The 15,387-nt window shown below is 42.0% G+C and overlaps 1 protein-coding gene across 1 annotated transcript in view; it reads left to right on the forward strand.

Annotated features, from left to right (window-relative positions):
- The first annotated feature begins 3,153 nt into the window (after window positions 1-3,153).
- The window catches only part of flrt2 (fibronectin leucine rich transmembrane protein 2), a 115,934-nt gene continuing 103,700 nt past the window's right edge, over window positions 3,154-15,387 (forward strand). The window contains exons 1-4 of the mRNA XM_058613353.1: window positions 3,154-3,259; window positions 3,377-3,523; window positions 4,345-4,486; window positions 13,778-13,933. The gene's annotated coding sequence lies outside the window, so the exon portion shown is untranslated. The remainder of the gene's footprint in view (window positions 3,260-3,376; window positions 3,524-4,344; window positions 4,487-13,777; window positions 13,934-15,387) is intronic.

Raw genomic sequence — 15,387 nt, forward strand, 5'->3', positions numbered from 1 at the left:
TGACCCACCATGACTCTTCTCAGCTTCTTCTCGCAGCAATGTGTTACATCAGCTATTGGACACTTGCATGGAACATTCACGGCATCCAGCGGCTGAATCCTAACTGCGTCGTCTCATAAATGCAAGTGAACAGGCATTCTCCGTGCCCAGAATTGGAGTGACCTTGGAATGACTTTCTGGACATGTGTTGGTTTTTGGTGACATGGATTACCAACAAAGTTGTTTGATGATTTAAATTAAATGTAGCCTAATGTTGGACATACTTTTCTTTTAGCACTGCACTGCCAGCAGATGCCGTCTGTTGCTTTGTTAAGCCTAAAGCTGTAGTGCCTAACTTTTTTAAATATAAATGATTGTCTTTCACACTCAAACTATTGCCAGATTAGTTTAAATCATGAGTAAGCCTTTCAGCTCCATGTGATTCTCTCTTGTGTTTCCTAATATAGCCTTTTTTTTTTATTTTATTTTATTTTCTCATGGCAACATTTCATGGAAATAGTGCGCACAGGACGTTGCTTATTGCAACTGGACATCACTCATGCTGTGTTTCCATCACGGTGTGGTTTGGTTTGGTTTGGAACAGTTCGGTACGGTTTGGAATGGTAAAGCCCTAGGCCAGGCTTGCGTTGAACTGAGAACAATACCTGTACTTGTTAGGCGGGGTGTGGGCTGTGCCTTGATGGCCGCGTAACGCGTGACTTTGCACCGTTGCACCGTGTTTTCCTTCTCAGTTTGTGGCCGTTTGTCTCAACGAGACGTCAAGCTCTGTATGAGAATAGACTGTGGGTGTTTGCCTCAGTGGAATGAGTCACTCATGTCGTGGGTGGAGCCCACCATTTTACTGTGGTACCCCAAGGGAAGCGTGGCAAAAATGCAACAATAAGGGCCGGTTATTTTGGTTATTTCAGGAGTTAACATCTCACCATATTCAATCATCTGGTCAAAATTCCAATTTGTTGAATAGTTTAGTTTATTGTGCGACGGCATCGCAGCCTCACAGAACCACCGACATAGTTTGTTTACCCTGTCAAAAACAAATCTCACTTTATTGTGTTCTAGTTTGATGCTGGAATAAAGGAGACTCAGCACTATAGTCTTGCAGGCTGTTTGTCAGTGCACCTGATGTTGAGTGAGGCACTTTTTTTCTTTTCATTTTGACAGCGAGCCATTGAAACAACAGAATAATGGACGCTATGTCTTCTGTCTGAGTTGAGATTAAATCGAAATGTGCGTCCTTTAAGTAGCCTTTACACAGACACAGACAGAAGTGCGGTAATCCCTCTGCTGCCTTGAGAATAAGGGGAAGAGATTACGCTATTTGTTTCACTAAATGGGAGCCATATCTCTTTTACATGATTTATGTGTTCAACCCATAAGACAAACAGAAGCACACTCAAATTATAAGCAGAGGGAAAATATTAGCCGCACACTGTATATTATTAGCCAGTCTTATCATTAATCATGCATATCTTCTCAGGTATCATCAGGAGCTAAGTGTAGGTGGGGAAACAAATTAGACTACCAAAGAAGGAACAACACAGAATGTGCTCTGCACATCAGCATTTCATCTTCTCTTCATCCTAATTGCAACAAAAGGCTTCCTAACCCCGATAAATATTTAAACACTGTTATCTGTTGCAGTCTTAAAGCAGGGCATCAGCTACTGTATGATGATTTATGAATACATTTGAGAGTGTTCGCGGAGGATTTGAGACATCCTTCAAAGTAAAAGCTCAGTGGTGGTTTAATGTTTCCACTTCCAAGAGGAGGGCGAGGAGTCATAAACAAAAGGAAATGCATTAAGCAAATAGATTGATACACCGGGAATAGTTCAGAGAAGAAAATACCCTAATGATCCCCTCAGTACTTAGGAATGGTTTGTAAAAGAGCAGCAAGAAAACAAAATCATGCTTTTAAGAAGCACCCTATTACACATTAGGGATATTGATGAATGTGAGTTAATTACACAACACAATTTCAAATGTGACAGAAAAAACATGATCTACTAAAAGATTACGCCTACAGCAACAATCTTTATCCAAAACACACATTCATCATTTTATTAACACAGCTGCGCTCTGTACTATGACATTCAATGAGTGGTCAATTTTCAATATGAAGACATTCAGTGAAGCTCATTCCCAATCACTCCTCACCAAGTTTGTTTTCGCAGTGCGGGACAAATGATGACTGACACTGAACAAGTTGGTACTTACGCCTCATGATCTGACAGCCTTCAAAAGTCTTCACTGGCGAAAACTATAACGCCTTGAGTTCCAGACGGACAGCGACTCCGAGCCTGTGACGACTTCCAGTCCATTGAGCTGTCGCTCCAAAATTAATTAGCCAATCAGCAGGCAGCTTCCTAAGGCCCCGCCCACAAACAAAAAACACGGCACAAAGAACAAATCAGGGAGCACAAAAAACAAGTGTATTTTCAAATTATGAAATACAATATTTTTGAATGATTAAAACAATATTTTATTTGCTATTACAATATTATATGAAACCAATTTTGTAAAACAAAAAAAAAAGAAAAGAAGAAATACTAAATCCACCAAAGATTCAAAAATGTTGCTTTGTTTATATGTTCATTGTGAGCATATACATGTTTAGAGTAAATTCTGATGATTTTCACTGCTAATTTTCTAAACATTAGCATTCTTAATTCATGTTTTCACAACGACAAAAGGTTGTTTTTTCTCGCTCACCCTTATTCCAACATAACATACATTTCATTTTGAGCATATACATATGATTAGAATAAATGTCTGCGGAAAGAATTGTGATGATAATCTCATCAGCCTCACTATACCTTTTTTCCCACTGCTAATTTCTAACCATGAGCAATCTAAATTCATTTGTTCAAATGAAAGGTTGTCTTTTTTTTATTCTCACCCTCATTCTAACATAATGTAATAATAATAATAACATAACATGTTGTAAGTGATTAAACATGCATGCAGTTAAATGCCATGTCGTAAAAACATAATGACTCAAATCAATGTTCATCCTCCTCCTGTGACTGAGCAGCTTCCACTCAATTCTTGAATTATGAATTCTGAATAATGAAAACGCAACGCTTACAGTGTTAGTGTCAGATGAGTCTGACTCTACTCTTTCTGTCCCTATTTGTCCCACCACTGTCCTCAGCTTGTCCTCGTCCCTGGATGCCGGTGTGTGTAGTTATATCGTCCATTTCTCCTGCCGCGACTCACCTGGACATCTGAGGCCAGTCCCCCTGATCACCACCAGCAGTGTAAGACCCTCGCTCATTCCTCCGGTCTTTGCCTCGTGGTGTTAACGCATCGCTAACTCTAGTTTCAACTCTTGTTCCCTCGTGTTTGTTTGTTTTATGTGTTTACCTGCGCTCCAGGTCATCTTCTGCTGCGGCTCCAGTGTCTGTGTGTTAGTATTCGCCTTCCTTGAGCTCCTCTGTTGTCTGCCAAAGCTGCTCCAAGAAGCCATCTGCTCCAACTGCCCCCGGTTACGTTCGCTGATAACCGCCTGCTCAACTCCTCTGGTAATCCCCAGATTTATTGCCCTTGTTCGCACCAAACTCCATCCACCAAAAAACAAAGTTTTTTTTTTTTGAACTTTTGTAAAGCAAGTCTCTGAGTTTGCTTTTTGGATCCAGATGGTTTTTTAGTGTCACTGAAACCTAGTGAAGTCACATGGCACTGACAGATTATATGCAGAATGATTCATACATACAGTAATACATGTAAGTGAACATTTGTTAGAGGATTTAATCACACGTACATCGTTGTGTTTTCACACATCATGACTGTCCTTCCATTTCAGCCTCTAAAAATCCTATTACAATAATGATAGGCCGTTCAAGAAAAATGATTAGTATAGATATTGTAGTGGAATAACGTGGGTAAGGACACCGTTATATTTTCTTTTTGTGAAGGATGAGTCACTTAATTCATTTTGGTCGCTGGTCACTTCAGGCGCTTGGTAAGAGGAAATGATTCCATTATCTAAAAAAAATGACGGCACATGAACTGAGATCATTGCAGGAATTATTTCCAGGAGGACACCACTGTTATTCTTACTCCTCAGATAGCATGGAAATGTATATTATTTATTACTGTGCGAGGAGGAAAAGGAAGAAAAAAAATGTGCATTACACTGTCCATAAAGAATGATACCCAGCACCGTTGGGAGCCCATGCAGAAGTCAGCAGTCACAATATCTCCCATAATTCATAAAAGTCTCCCGCTTTGAAGTGCTGCCACCTGTTTTTTTTACCCCCAGTCCTTTTCCCCTCCACACATTGTCCTCGTCCCCCTCTTTCCTCTGGGGACTGCAGCTTTAATGTCCTGTCTCATCTCTCAGGGTTTGGATGCACGTTTACTCTTGGCATTCACTGTGAAACTGATCGCCCATGTGTGCCGACCTTGCAGCGGACCCGCTCTGCCTGGCGAGGCGGTCTGGCCTCGCCTGGAATGCCAAATGCTGCGAGAAACATGTGACCCTGGTAGGTGTCGTTTAGAGAAAATACAATTACTATCTCCATGTATATATATGTGTGTGTGTGTGCGTGTGTGTGCGTGTCCCCATTGCCTCTGCCATTGAACTGTGTCATGGTTCATCATCTCGGCCTGAATGAATTAATAAATATTGCCCAGCGTGGGGATTTCGATCGGCTTATTTGCATCGCAGCCACAGCCGGTAACAGCAGATCTGAAAATAATTGCTCTCCTAAATGTCACTGCAGTTGTACTATCAGAATTGGATGAACTATGTAACCTATTCCTCAATTCAATATAAATAATCTGATATTAAATGCGACAGTGGAAGAAAAAAAACTGAGTTATACACAGTTGTGCTGAGTGATGTAATGGGTCAAGAACACTCCAAGGATTTCTGGGAAAACACACACACACACACACTCACAACCCATTTAATTTTACCTGTTGTACATTAGCAGTGTCTAGCTGGCTTAAGGAATGGTTAAAGTCAAGAAACTCCAAGTGGGTCTGGTTTGTTAAAGATGCATTACCAAGACTCAGAAGTCAGGCTTTTAGTTTGAAATGCTTTTTTCCTTGCTCTTTGTTAAAATAGAAAAGGAAATAAAACATTTCCCCACACTTTTAAATGCCCTTGATGACATCAGCAGTGATGGAAAGGTCCTTCGCAGCCACATTAGACATCATACTTTTGTTTTCCTCATGATAGTGAAGATGAACTTTGTGGGAAAAACAGGGCTGAGCGCATTGTTGTGGGCTCCAGAGCTCAGAGTGTAAGGAGCAGTGAATATCTGAAGCTTTCGCAGATAAACACAGACTTACAGCATTTTTTTTTTTAAAGCTTGTTGTTCGGTAAGCCTGTTTCAGGCACCTTGGCACGCTGCCTTCATCTTGTCATCACTTAAAGTCTTCCCACCTCAAGTTCTACTTGATTGTGAACTGAAGTGTGACACTCACTGCCACAAGCAAGATGCCAGAATTGCCCAAATTAAAACCTTGGTACCTTGAAATTAACGAGTATTCGAATCCAGCTCTAGTTAAAAGGCGACTTTAACATCAACTCGGGACGTTACCATTAAACTTAGAGCGTGTGTTCACGTGCAGGTGTAGTGTGTTGAGGTACAGAGGGTCAGGGTCAGATGTTTAACCACAACACACTTGCTTGCATTCTCTTGTCCATACCATAAACCGGTCCACCCTTGTGAAGACGTGTCACAGATTTGCCGCACGTGCACATTCTGTGTGAGAACATATCGCATTATTGAAGCGTTGTCTCTTTCCGTCAAGCTAGAAAGTGCAAGGGGGGGGTTTGGAGTAAAGATGAGAGATGGGATTCGGCCTTGGTCCTGTTGCTATTTGACCTGAAGACATCAGCCACTGAAGTGTTTACCTTCAGGATGGAAGCAGCAGCAGGACACCGCTCCACGCACTGCAGCTCCATTACCAGCTATTTGGAGCTGACCACCAAACACCTCATCATCATCGCTGCCTTAACTGTGATTAATGTGCTTTGCCCTGTTGGGGTTAAAACAACCGCAGCGTGGGCCATTCATTGGCTCCCCCTATGTGTTTGTTGACAAGCTGTCCGGGACACACTTAACATATCATCCGACCTGAAGACGAGAGGTTGCGTTGCAGCTTCTTCGGGGGTCAAGAGTTCAACTTATTACATTAGCATGTGTTAACAATGGAGCTTCCTTTGACAGAATAATAGACGTAGGGACGAGCGGGCACGGGGGAAATCTCCATCACGCATCATGCCTCGTGGCTTTATGGGATACTGTGGCGCTATTGCACCCAATCGAGGTGAGACGGAGGGCGAGGAATGCCGGACTGTGATCAGAAACACATGCTGGTGAGTGAGCGGACCGTGTCTGTGGAGGGAGGACACCAAGAGATTTGGGCTCACACACACAAACTGTGATAGGCACAGAGGGCTTTGAGAAGACATTCTTAAACAGGGAGACGCAGGGCTCGCCGTTTATTGAGCTTCAGCAGGATCTCAGGTTCAAGCTGAGAGGAGAACGGAGGGAGCACAGGCGGCCGGCTCAAGATTTAGCAATAAGGAGCAGTCAGAGATGATAAAGTATGGTTACATGTTCATTTGACATTAAGAATAGTCGCTGTTTTTCCCTCACTGCAGCCACAACTACAGCTGACCTCGCCCTCAACAAACCACAGGGCCTGTGCTCTCTCTCTCTCTCTCTCTATATATATATATATAGATATATATATTCTATATGTATATATATATATAGATATATACACACACATATATATATATAGATATATATATATATATATATATATATCTATATATATATGGATATCGTGTGTGTACAGGCAGGAGAAACACTGCAAAAAAGGCCTGGTCATCAGTCACTTCTCCGTGATGGGCCTGTTGGCATGTGTAACAGAGTTGAGACGATGCTTACATGCCGGCTTTATGTGCTGACAACAAAAGCAAATTGCCTGAATAATGCACAGGCAATAACGGTTTAATTATTAATTATATCACAATGGTCGATTGTACAAGTAAAAGCTGCTCAATAAATACATAAAGAATGCACATAAATAAAAGCGGGCCGAGTAATATTTCTCTTTTTATTCCATTTTTGCTCTTTTATCGCCCTACTGTAAATTGTTATTTATAGCGTTACGCAGCCCTCTCCAAAATTGGACACAGCTAATTTTATTTCCCGGGCTACTAAGCTTAACGATAAAGTGGGCCTGGAATTTATGGCGGTTTCCACTGGCTAACCAGACTGGTCCAACAGCGGTATCAATCAGGGAGCAAACTGCTGCAAGGCCACTGCTTTGTGGAATGAAGTCTGCAACTGACTGCACGGCTCCCCAGTGAAGAGTTACGGTTCCATCTCTGCTGTTCAGGCAGCTCAGGCTGAGCCGCGCTTTTGTGACAAAAAAAGAAAACAGTGCTTTTTCAGTACCACAGGAAGCATGTCACACTGTTAGATTTTTTTTCTTCTCTTCATGATGAATCAGTTCTTTTCTCTGCCAACGTCTCCTACAAACGCCGGGGTTTCTGAGGAGAGAACAGCCTGTGCTCACATTATGCGCGCTGAGATCACTGTTTTTAGAGCGTTCCTCTGACACGGGCCTTGTGTGACGGTGCTGCTGCTTATTCGGGATTTTAATGTGATGGCGTCAAAGTTGATAGGACATTTAAAGGAGGTGGCGCATATACTACAGATTGATCCGTCACAGGATATGGAGACGCTGAGGAGTTAAAGCTATGAATGATCCGAAGGGAGAAGACCGTATACTCCTTTCACTGAAGTCACGTCAGTTGGATTTTTAGCTTATTTTTGCCACTGAAGCCTTAATTAATAACCATCATGTGCATGAGGGATTCTACCATTTCCCCTGCAGTCACTCTTCGAGGAAATGTTCTCATTAGTTGCTTCTTAGCTCAAGAATCCCTCGGCCTGCTTTACAACCTGGCTGTTTCACTTGTGTCTGTGGTAATTTTGCATCCCTTTGTCGTCATTTTCCATCCCTTTGTAGTGCTTGGAAACCGTCCGTAGCGGCTTTGCATCACTTTGTAGTCAGTTTGTGTCTCTTTGTAGTCATTCCTCATCTCCTTGCAGTTGTTTTGTGTCGCTTTAGTTTGGCATTTGATTGACTTTCCAGCAAGAAATGTTAAACATCACTACAAACGGGGACTCTGGCCCAGGAGAGTCCGTGACTGGTGTGCTGGTTCACTAATCCATGTGCCCATGTTGCTTTTAAAACACATTTTCATGGAGATGGACACACAATATTATGTTTTATGTGTGTTCCACATTGTAAGGGGAAGACAGATCTTGTATACACTATTCTGACAAGAATCTCTTTAAAGGCGCTTTTCCATTTTTACAGTTCTAGCACTACTTGGCTCAACTCGACTCTACTCGTTTTTTTTAACCATTCCATTAGGTACCTTGTGCTTTTTTATGGTGAGGCGCCAAGCGAGCTGAGCCGATAACTAAAATGTGACGTCTTCAGACTATTGGCCACTGATTGGTCAGAGAGCGGCGTCACTGGAAGAGTCACGAGCGCGACGTGCGACGCACGAATCAAACCGAGCAATGCCGAACTAAAAATCAGGGAACGTGCATTCATCTAAATCGTATGTATTACTACCGCATGTATAAGCTCAGTTGGTTTCACGCTGGCCTGGGTGCTCTGCACGTGGTCCCCTCGGGATTTGGCTTTGACCCCGAAGTAATAGAAGAAAAAACGTGGCCAAATCCAGAGACAAGGAGAGTCCAGTGGTCAAGCACTTCCATGAAACAGATTGTATGTTTCTTTGCACATCACAGATGACGCATTAGACATTCACCACACCGTGATGTTACTCAGGCGACCGACAAAGAAAGAAAAACATGTAATTTTTTTTCTCTTACGCTTATTTGACCTTAAGCTGCTGTGGCCCTTCCATTCAAGTCGTGGCATTCAATTCAGACTTGTCATATACTGCACTATCTTTCATGGCATTGCCAGGGTTGTGTGTGCTCCTTGTGTGTTAATGGGATGTTACTAAAATAACCTTCCAGTGTTGTTTTCCTCCTCTCTGAAAATCTGTTTTCCTGAGCACTACCCTGGAACTGCAGTCTGAAGTGAGATGGTTTTTGTTCTGCACCAGCGTGAGCAGACAAAAACGCCACATCCAGATTTGGTGGCTAATGAGGTGTGATGTAGCGCTGTGTGGAGGCTGCGGACGCGAATTGTGTCTTAGGGTGAAATAAAATAAACAGACTGTGCTCATTCACTGTGATAACGTGATCTGTTACGCGGCTGAAAATAGACTTCAGGCTTCATTGTAAAGCGTTATTAGTGTTGGTACATGTTACATTTGATGTTATTTACTCGTATGAAAAGTGTTTTTCTCCACATGGTTTCTCGTTGGGGGTGGGAAGGTATCTGTGGACTGATTTTATTCCTTTGGCAAACTCTGCATGGCAAAAAAGACCCATATTTGTAGTACAGTAGAAAGGATGTTGAACTATTGCAATTTGCTGAAATCTTTTACCGCTCTGGTTCCTCTGGGAGCTTTTCAACTGGAGAACAGAGGGAAAAACTTCTTACTGCATTACTGAAATCCTGTTTCTTTGGTCTCTTCTCATCAGCTCTATTCTAAACGCAGGCTGTACCAGGGAGAAAAAGATATGTTGCATATATTCGACATGCACTGCTTTAAATAACCCTTTATCATCCACGTTCATCAAAGGTCTGTGTAACCGTTGACCATTTGCAAACAGCCACCCTGATCATGAGCGACCATAACAACGACTTAACGAGCCAATTTAATGCAAAATGCCAAATGCTGGAATACACCGGGCTTAAGGATTCAATTAACCTGATGCTCTGAATCTAAAGACTTTGCAAAAATCCCCCAAAAAAACCAGAACACAATCCTAACGATAGGATTAACCTTAGTGTTATCCGCCTTAACATAAGCTGCGATGGCCATTATCAGAGAAAGTTTGTAACTAAGCCTCACCTCCAACGCCAAGGAGTACATTAACTAACTGCTTAAATTTGTGGGGTTGTGTTTAAACTAAAAGCCTTGTCAAAGTCTGGCACAAACACGGAGGATTGATTTCCTGGATGCTATCAGAGTGCAGAGCACTGTTTGCAGCTCTCTCGCTGTCATTCACTGGATTTGGGCAAGTTGCACCCAAACAACCCCAGTTCATGTTATCTGGAATAACAGTGCGTCAGCCAAACACATCAACCCGTCGTCACCGTATAATCCTTTTTGTCTCGTAGGTGTTTAAAGTGAAGCAGGGCCATGTTTTAATACAATGACAGTCTGACTCTTTCTCTTTTATACGTCTGATAGTCTTATTCAGTATTGAAGCTGTAGTGTGTAACTTTTGAATATACACAGATATCTGTCAAATGAGTTCACACAATACTGATTAAAATGGTGAAAATCACAAACTCTAGGGTTTAAAAATAAATAAATACATAAAGTGTTGCCTGGCAACATCCCTGCACTGCAGATGCAATTCATTGTATGCTTCTTGTCCCTTGTGCTGCTGCTGTATACACACAAACGCTCCTTTAGTCAGGTTTGTTAATATCAATTGTATACAGCTGCAGCCTGTAGCTAACAGGGAACTCATGAGACACATGCTGTGACTCTGAGGGGGAGGATCAGGGATTGGATTTTCAAGAAAAATGTGTCATGAGCACTACAAGCTGCAGCCGAACCCCTCTGACTAATACTGCTTGGCACAGCCCATTTTCTGATGAAGACTAACGACATGTTAGCAGAGGTGATTGCGTTACTGGATTGAGTAGGTTTTTTTGGTGTACTTGTAACCCACTATTTAAAGTCATTTTTAAAATGTGTAATTTTACTTTTTAGTACTGCACTCCGCTACATTTAAAATCACATCCATTATCGAGTAAAAAATGTTGGCTTGAATTTAAAAAAATTAAAATAATAAATGCATGCATTGGAAACTGCCAGTGAATGACGAGGTGAATTGGTGCTAATTAAAGTCCCTGAATGAGTAAGGAAGTTAAAACCTTTCGGACCTTTGACCTATTTTGACTGATACATTATGTGTTTACATATTTTATTTTGTCAGCACTTTAATTTGTAAAGGTTTGCCTTTAATTAAAAACAATTAACGTGAGATTTGTGTCCCCCAAGAAAGAAATTGTTAAAAAAATGAACTAAGTAACTTTTACTCCGAGTACAGTTTAACACTCGAACTACTGGAAATAATGTACCTACTAGGAAGACCATAGTGGTCATGTTGACTGTTTATACTTAATTTGCATATACTTTCAATAATAGTAAATATGAGGAAGCAAAATTTGAAAATGTGTTAATTGACAAACAGAAATTGAATCCACTCTTGAAATTGCAGACAGAACTCCCCCCCCCCCCCCTTTTTTTTATAACTCAATAGAAATTAATTGTTTCTTCAACCTTGAACACAGTTTTTTATTTTAAATTGATTTTTAGACCAGTACTTTTACATGTACTTAAGTAAAATGTTATCAAAACAGTGGTACTTTTACTTGAGTGAAATTTTTTTGTACTCTTTTCCACTTCTGCATGTTAGACAGAGACAGAGGTGTTGTCTTGACCCAGGTTTATTTACAAAACCTCACTACAAAAATCACAGCACAGAATTATGCTAAATTATATTAACTTCTATTAACTTAATGAGAGAAAATAACAAAGCAAATATGTAATAACCTCTTTCGATAAATAAATACAGAAATCAAAGGAAACACAACCCCCTAAACATAAGGAAGAATGGTTCATTCCAAGTCGGGCTTGAGGCCTTTCAGCCACTCCTCACACAGCTGCAACGTGTTTGCTGCTCCAGTCGACCACACCTCTACTGGACAAACAGGTACAAGACAAATATCATTCACTTCATCATCAAAATAATGAACTGATAACTGATAACTGGATGTGTCCAAGCATTTCTGTACTTGGATATAAAAATGTGATGTGTGAATGTAACATAATGGTGGTTTAGAAATGAGGTTACCACCATATGCATGTTCAGTGTGAGTCCCACACTGCAGCTTTCTTAAACTCTCTTCAGCTGGTTTCAGACGCATGTTCCTGAGATTATCAGGAGGGCAATGCAACCAGGAGAAACTTTCCATGTCAAATTCACAGATATTGTCCAAGTTAACACATGTGAGAACGCAGCAGGGGAAAGCCGATCGCTGACAGCGAGTGTCCTGCGCGCTCAGCAGCAGGCGCCACCGCTCACCTGGATGTCCAGACGTTCTCGTGCCTTTTGCGAGTGAACAGCATGAGAATTCCAATCTCCTGCTGCCTTTATTCTATGTGAAAGGGAACTCTTCAGAAACGATCCCAACCCATTTTTTGCAGACTATTTTCCAAGGTTCATGTCTGAAAATCTATTTATTTAAGATCAATAAGTTAAATCAAAAGGTGAAACGTACGTCAGTGTAACCGCATGTCATCTCTAAATGGAAGTTCAGCATGTGAGACATGTCGTGCACGCACAATCTGTGGCCAATGATGTTTGATGAAGATTTTATTATCTGCGGGTACACATTCCATGCAAAGGGTGCAACAACTGGAGCAAAATTGATTAAAACCCATTGTATTGACCTTTTTATGATCTCTGTGTCCATATGCAGTATTAGTTGATATGAGTCAAAATATAAATGAAACTGGTGTGAAAAAAGAAACCATTTGCTCTCAAAATCATCTTACCAACTAAAAAATAGAACAGTACATTTGTCAATTGTTATAATAATAAGATTACCCATCCATCCATCTTCTTCCGCTTTATCCTCCACATAGGGCAATAGGTGGGGTCACACCCCTGACTGTTCGCCAGTCCATCACAGGGCCACATAGACACAAACAACCGTTCACTCTCACACTCACACCTATGGTCAATTTAGAGTGTCCAATTTACCTAATCCCCATATTTCACGTCTTTAGACTGTGGGAGGAAGCCGGAGAGCCCGGAGAAAACCCCCGCACACACGGACAGAACATCCAAACTCCATGCAGAAAGGCCCTCGTTCCAACCGTGCTATCATCAGATTATATTATTACCAAATATTTGAAATAAAGTCAGTAACTGTTCACAGAGTCTAAACTTGAACACCGTTGTTGATGTCGTCTCTTAACTCCGGCTCCGTTCTCACGTTTCATATTGCTCGGCTCGTCACACTGTAAACAGTGTACAGTAAAATGAAGAGTGAGTCTTGGCCTGGAAATCCTTTATCAACACCACAATCCCCCAAAATGTGGTCCGTTGCTCCCGGAGGCTGATTCTTGGTGGGATGATAGCCGATGTGCTCCAAGTTATCTGCTGCCGTTAATGTGTTTATGTAATTTGTCTCTTTGTTTCCGCTGGCGGAGTCAACAGCCGATGACAAGAAATGTAAAACTCACTTTTTGTCTTTTTCTCTGTCTCTGTGAAACGAAAGGTTCCAAAAGTGTTAGGAACTTCCAGTAAATGTGTTAACTATAAACGGCGCCGTGTGAATGGAAAACTATAGTAACCTGAGAAGAAAGAGAAGCTGCGTGAGCGCACAGTTCACTCGAGAGGGAGGGCTACATGCGATATGTGCTGCTAAATTTTATTTCTTAACATGAACATTGAGAGTATATACTGTGGATATATATATTTATATATATATATATATATATATATATATATATATATATATATGTATGTGTGTATATATATATATGAATAAAAGAGCATGAAGGCACTTTGCCAACTGTTTCAGCTAATAAATGTCTCATTCTCTGTCTTTACAACTTGTAGGATACCGATGTGATGGCGAGCGAGGAGAGGAGAAAAGAGGGGAGTAAGTCAAGAGTTGGAGTGACTTTCGGAGACAGAACAAAGAGGAGAGACATCCTTGAGGTTGACATCGATGTGGAGAACTAATCTGCCTGCAGGCGGTGATTCAGACCCAAGGTGAGTCCTGTGACATTTTGAGCTGATTAGGAATTTCACCAGTCTTAGCCTTTTGTGTCGTGTCAACTGCTCTGACATTGCATTACGCTGTTTCATTATCATGCAGTCACATCTAATAAGGGCACCATCCTCCAACCTGGCAAGGGGCATAAAAGGGGCCTCTTTAATGCACGGCGGCCTGTAAGGAGGGGGAGTAAAAAAAAAAAAAAAAGACAAATCAAGTGCAACTGTTGGACAAGTGCGCCTGGGCTTTTGGCCCAGAACAAATTGCATTACTGTCACATTATGTCCCTGGTATGCATGAATTAAACAGTGACTGGGTGACTCTCAGCCCTCTCTGACTCACTTCCCCACAAAAAAATCTTCCCTGTTTTTCTTTTGGTTTTTATATACATAATTTATTTCCAGGAGAGACCGGGGCCCATTCAGAGACACTGTGTTCCTCTTTCCATCCCATTAGCATGTCGAACAATCTGACACTTTCTCTGCCCTGCTGCTGGAATGTGAGAATTGCACTGGGAGACAAGTGTGGCCGGTCGCTGGCCTTTCTGCGCTGATGCAGACATTGCGAGGTGATGAGAGGGCTCTGTGGTCGCAGTGACTCCTCGGCAGAAACGCTGCAGCATGAGGAAGAGATTTGTGTTTTCTATCCAGGCCAAATGTCAGTCCACTGCAGGCTGCAAGGATGGTGTTTGTGTGTGTGTGTGTGTGTGTGTTGAAAAAAGTTCACCATGCACCACCCATGGCTGGAAGACAAAAGGACCACAGACATTTGGGAGTTTCATTTCTCTTCCACTGGCAAGTCTGAGAGCCATTGTCAGAGTTTTGCTGCGGCCTTGAAGAGGAGCGACGTGTCATGCTTAGCCTGACATCTCGTCCTGAAAACAGATTCACGCTAAGATATGTCCACATCGCCGCGCCGCGGTAGACGTCGGGTCTAAATGGACAAAAGCAGAATGGCCCCGCGGGGACAAAGCTGTCTGTGCCCATCACAGCCTGCGTGTGCACTCATGTATGCAGACTTGGCTGCTGATGAAGTGGACTCTTTTAGGTGGACAAACATTCCCTCCGAGTTCACAGAAGTCACATCCTGCAGATGAATGTGGGCGAGAGATATGCATTTGACCGAGTGGAGCAGAGCGACTTTGCCTGGCCGTGTGGCGCGAGAGGAAGGATAAAACAATGTCATCATTCAAAAAGCAGAATTGGGCCCATCTATATCTGTCTAATTGTTTGTTTCCTGACTGATAAAGCCAAGACGGTGACACAATGAGACCGGAAAGGGGGTGGAGACGAGTTCACCGTAGCACACGGTTCTCTGTTTTCTCTTTGAAAAGGGAAACGTGACCCACTGCCTGTCTTTGTGTGATGAATAAGAATAATGGAATCTGCAGGCAAACACAAAGCGCCAGGATATGCCTTCACTACAGCATCCACGTTATGTCATGTCATCT

The sequence above is a fragment of the Solea solea genome, chromosome 17 (genome assembly GCF_958295425.1).
Source record: "Solea solea chromosome 17, fSolSol10.1, whole genome shotgun sequence".
Lineage (NCBI taxonomy): Eukaryota > Metazoa > Chordata > Actinopteri > Pleuronectiformes > Soleidae > Solea > Solea solea.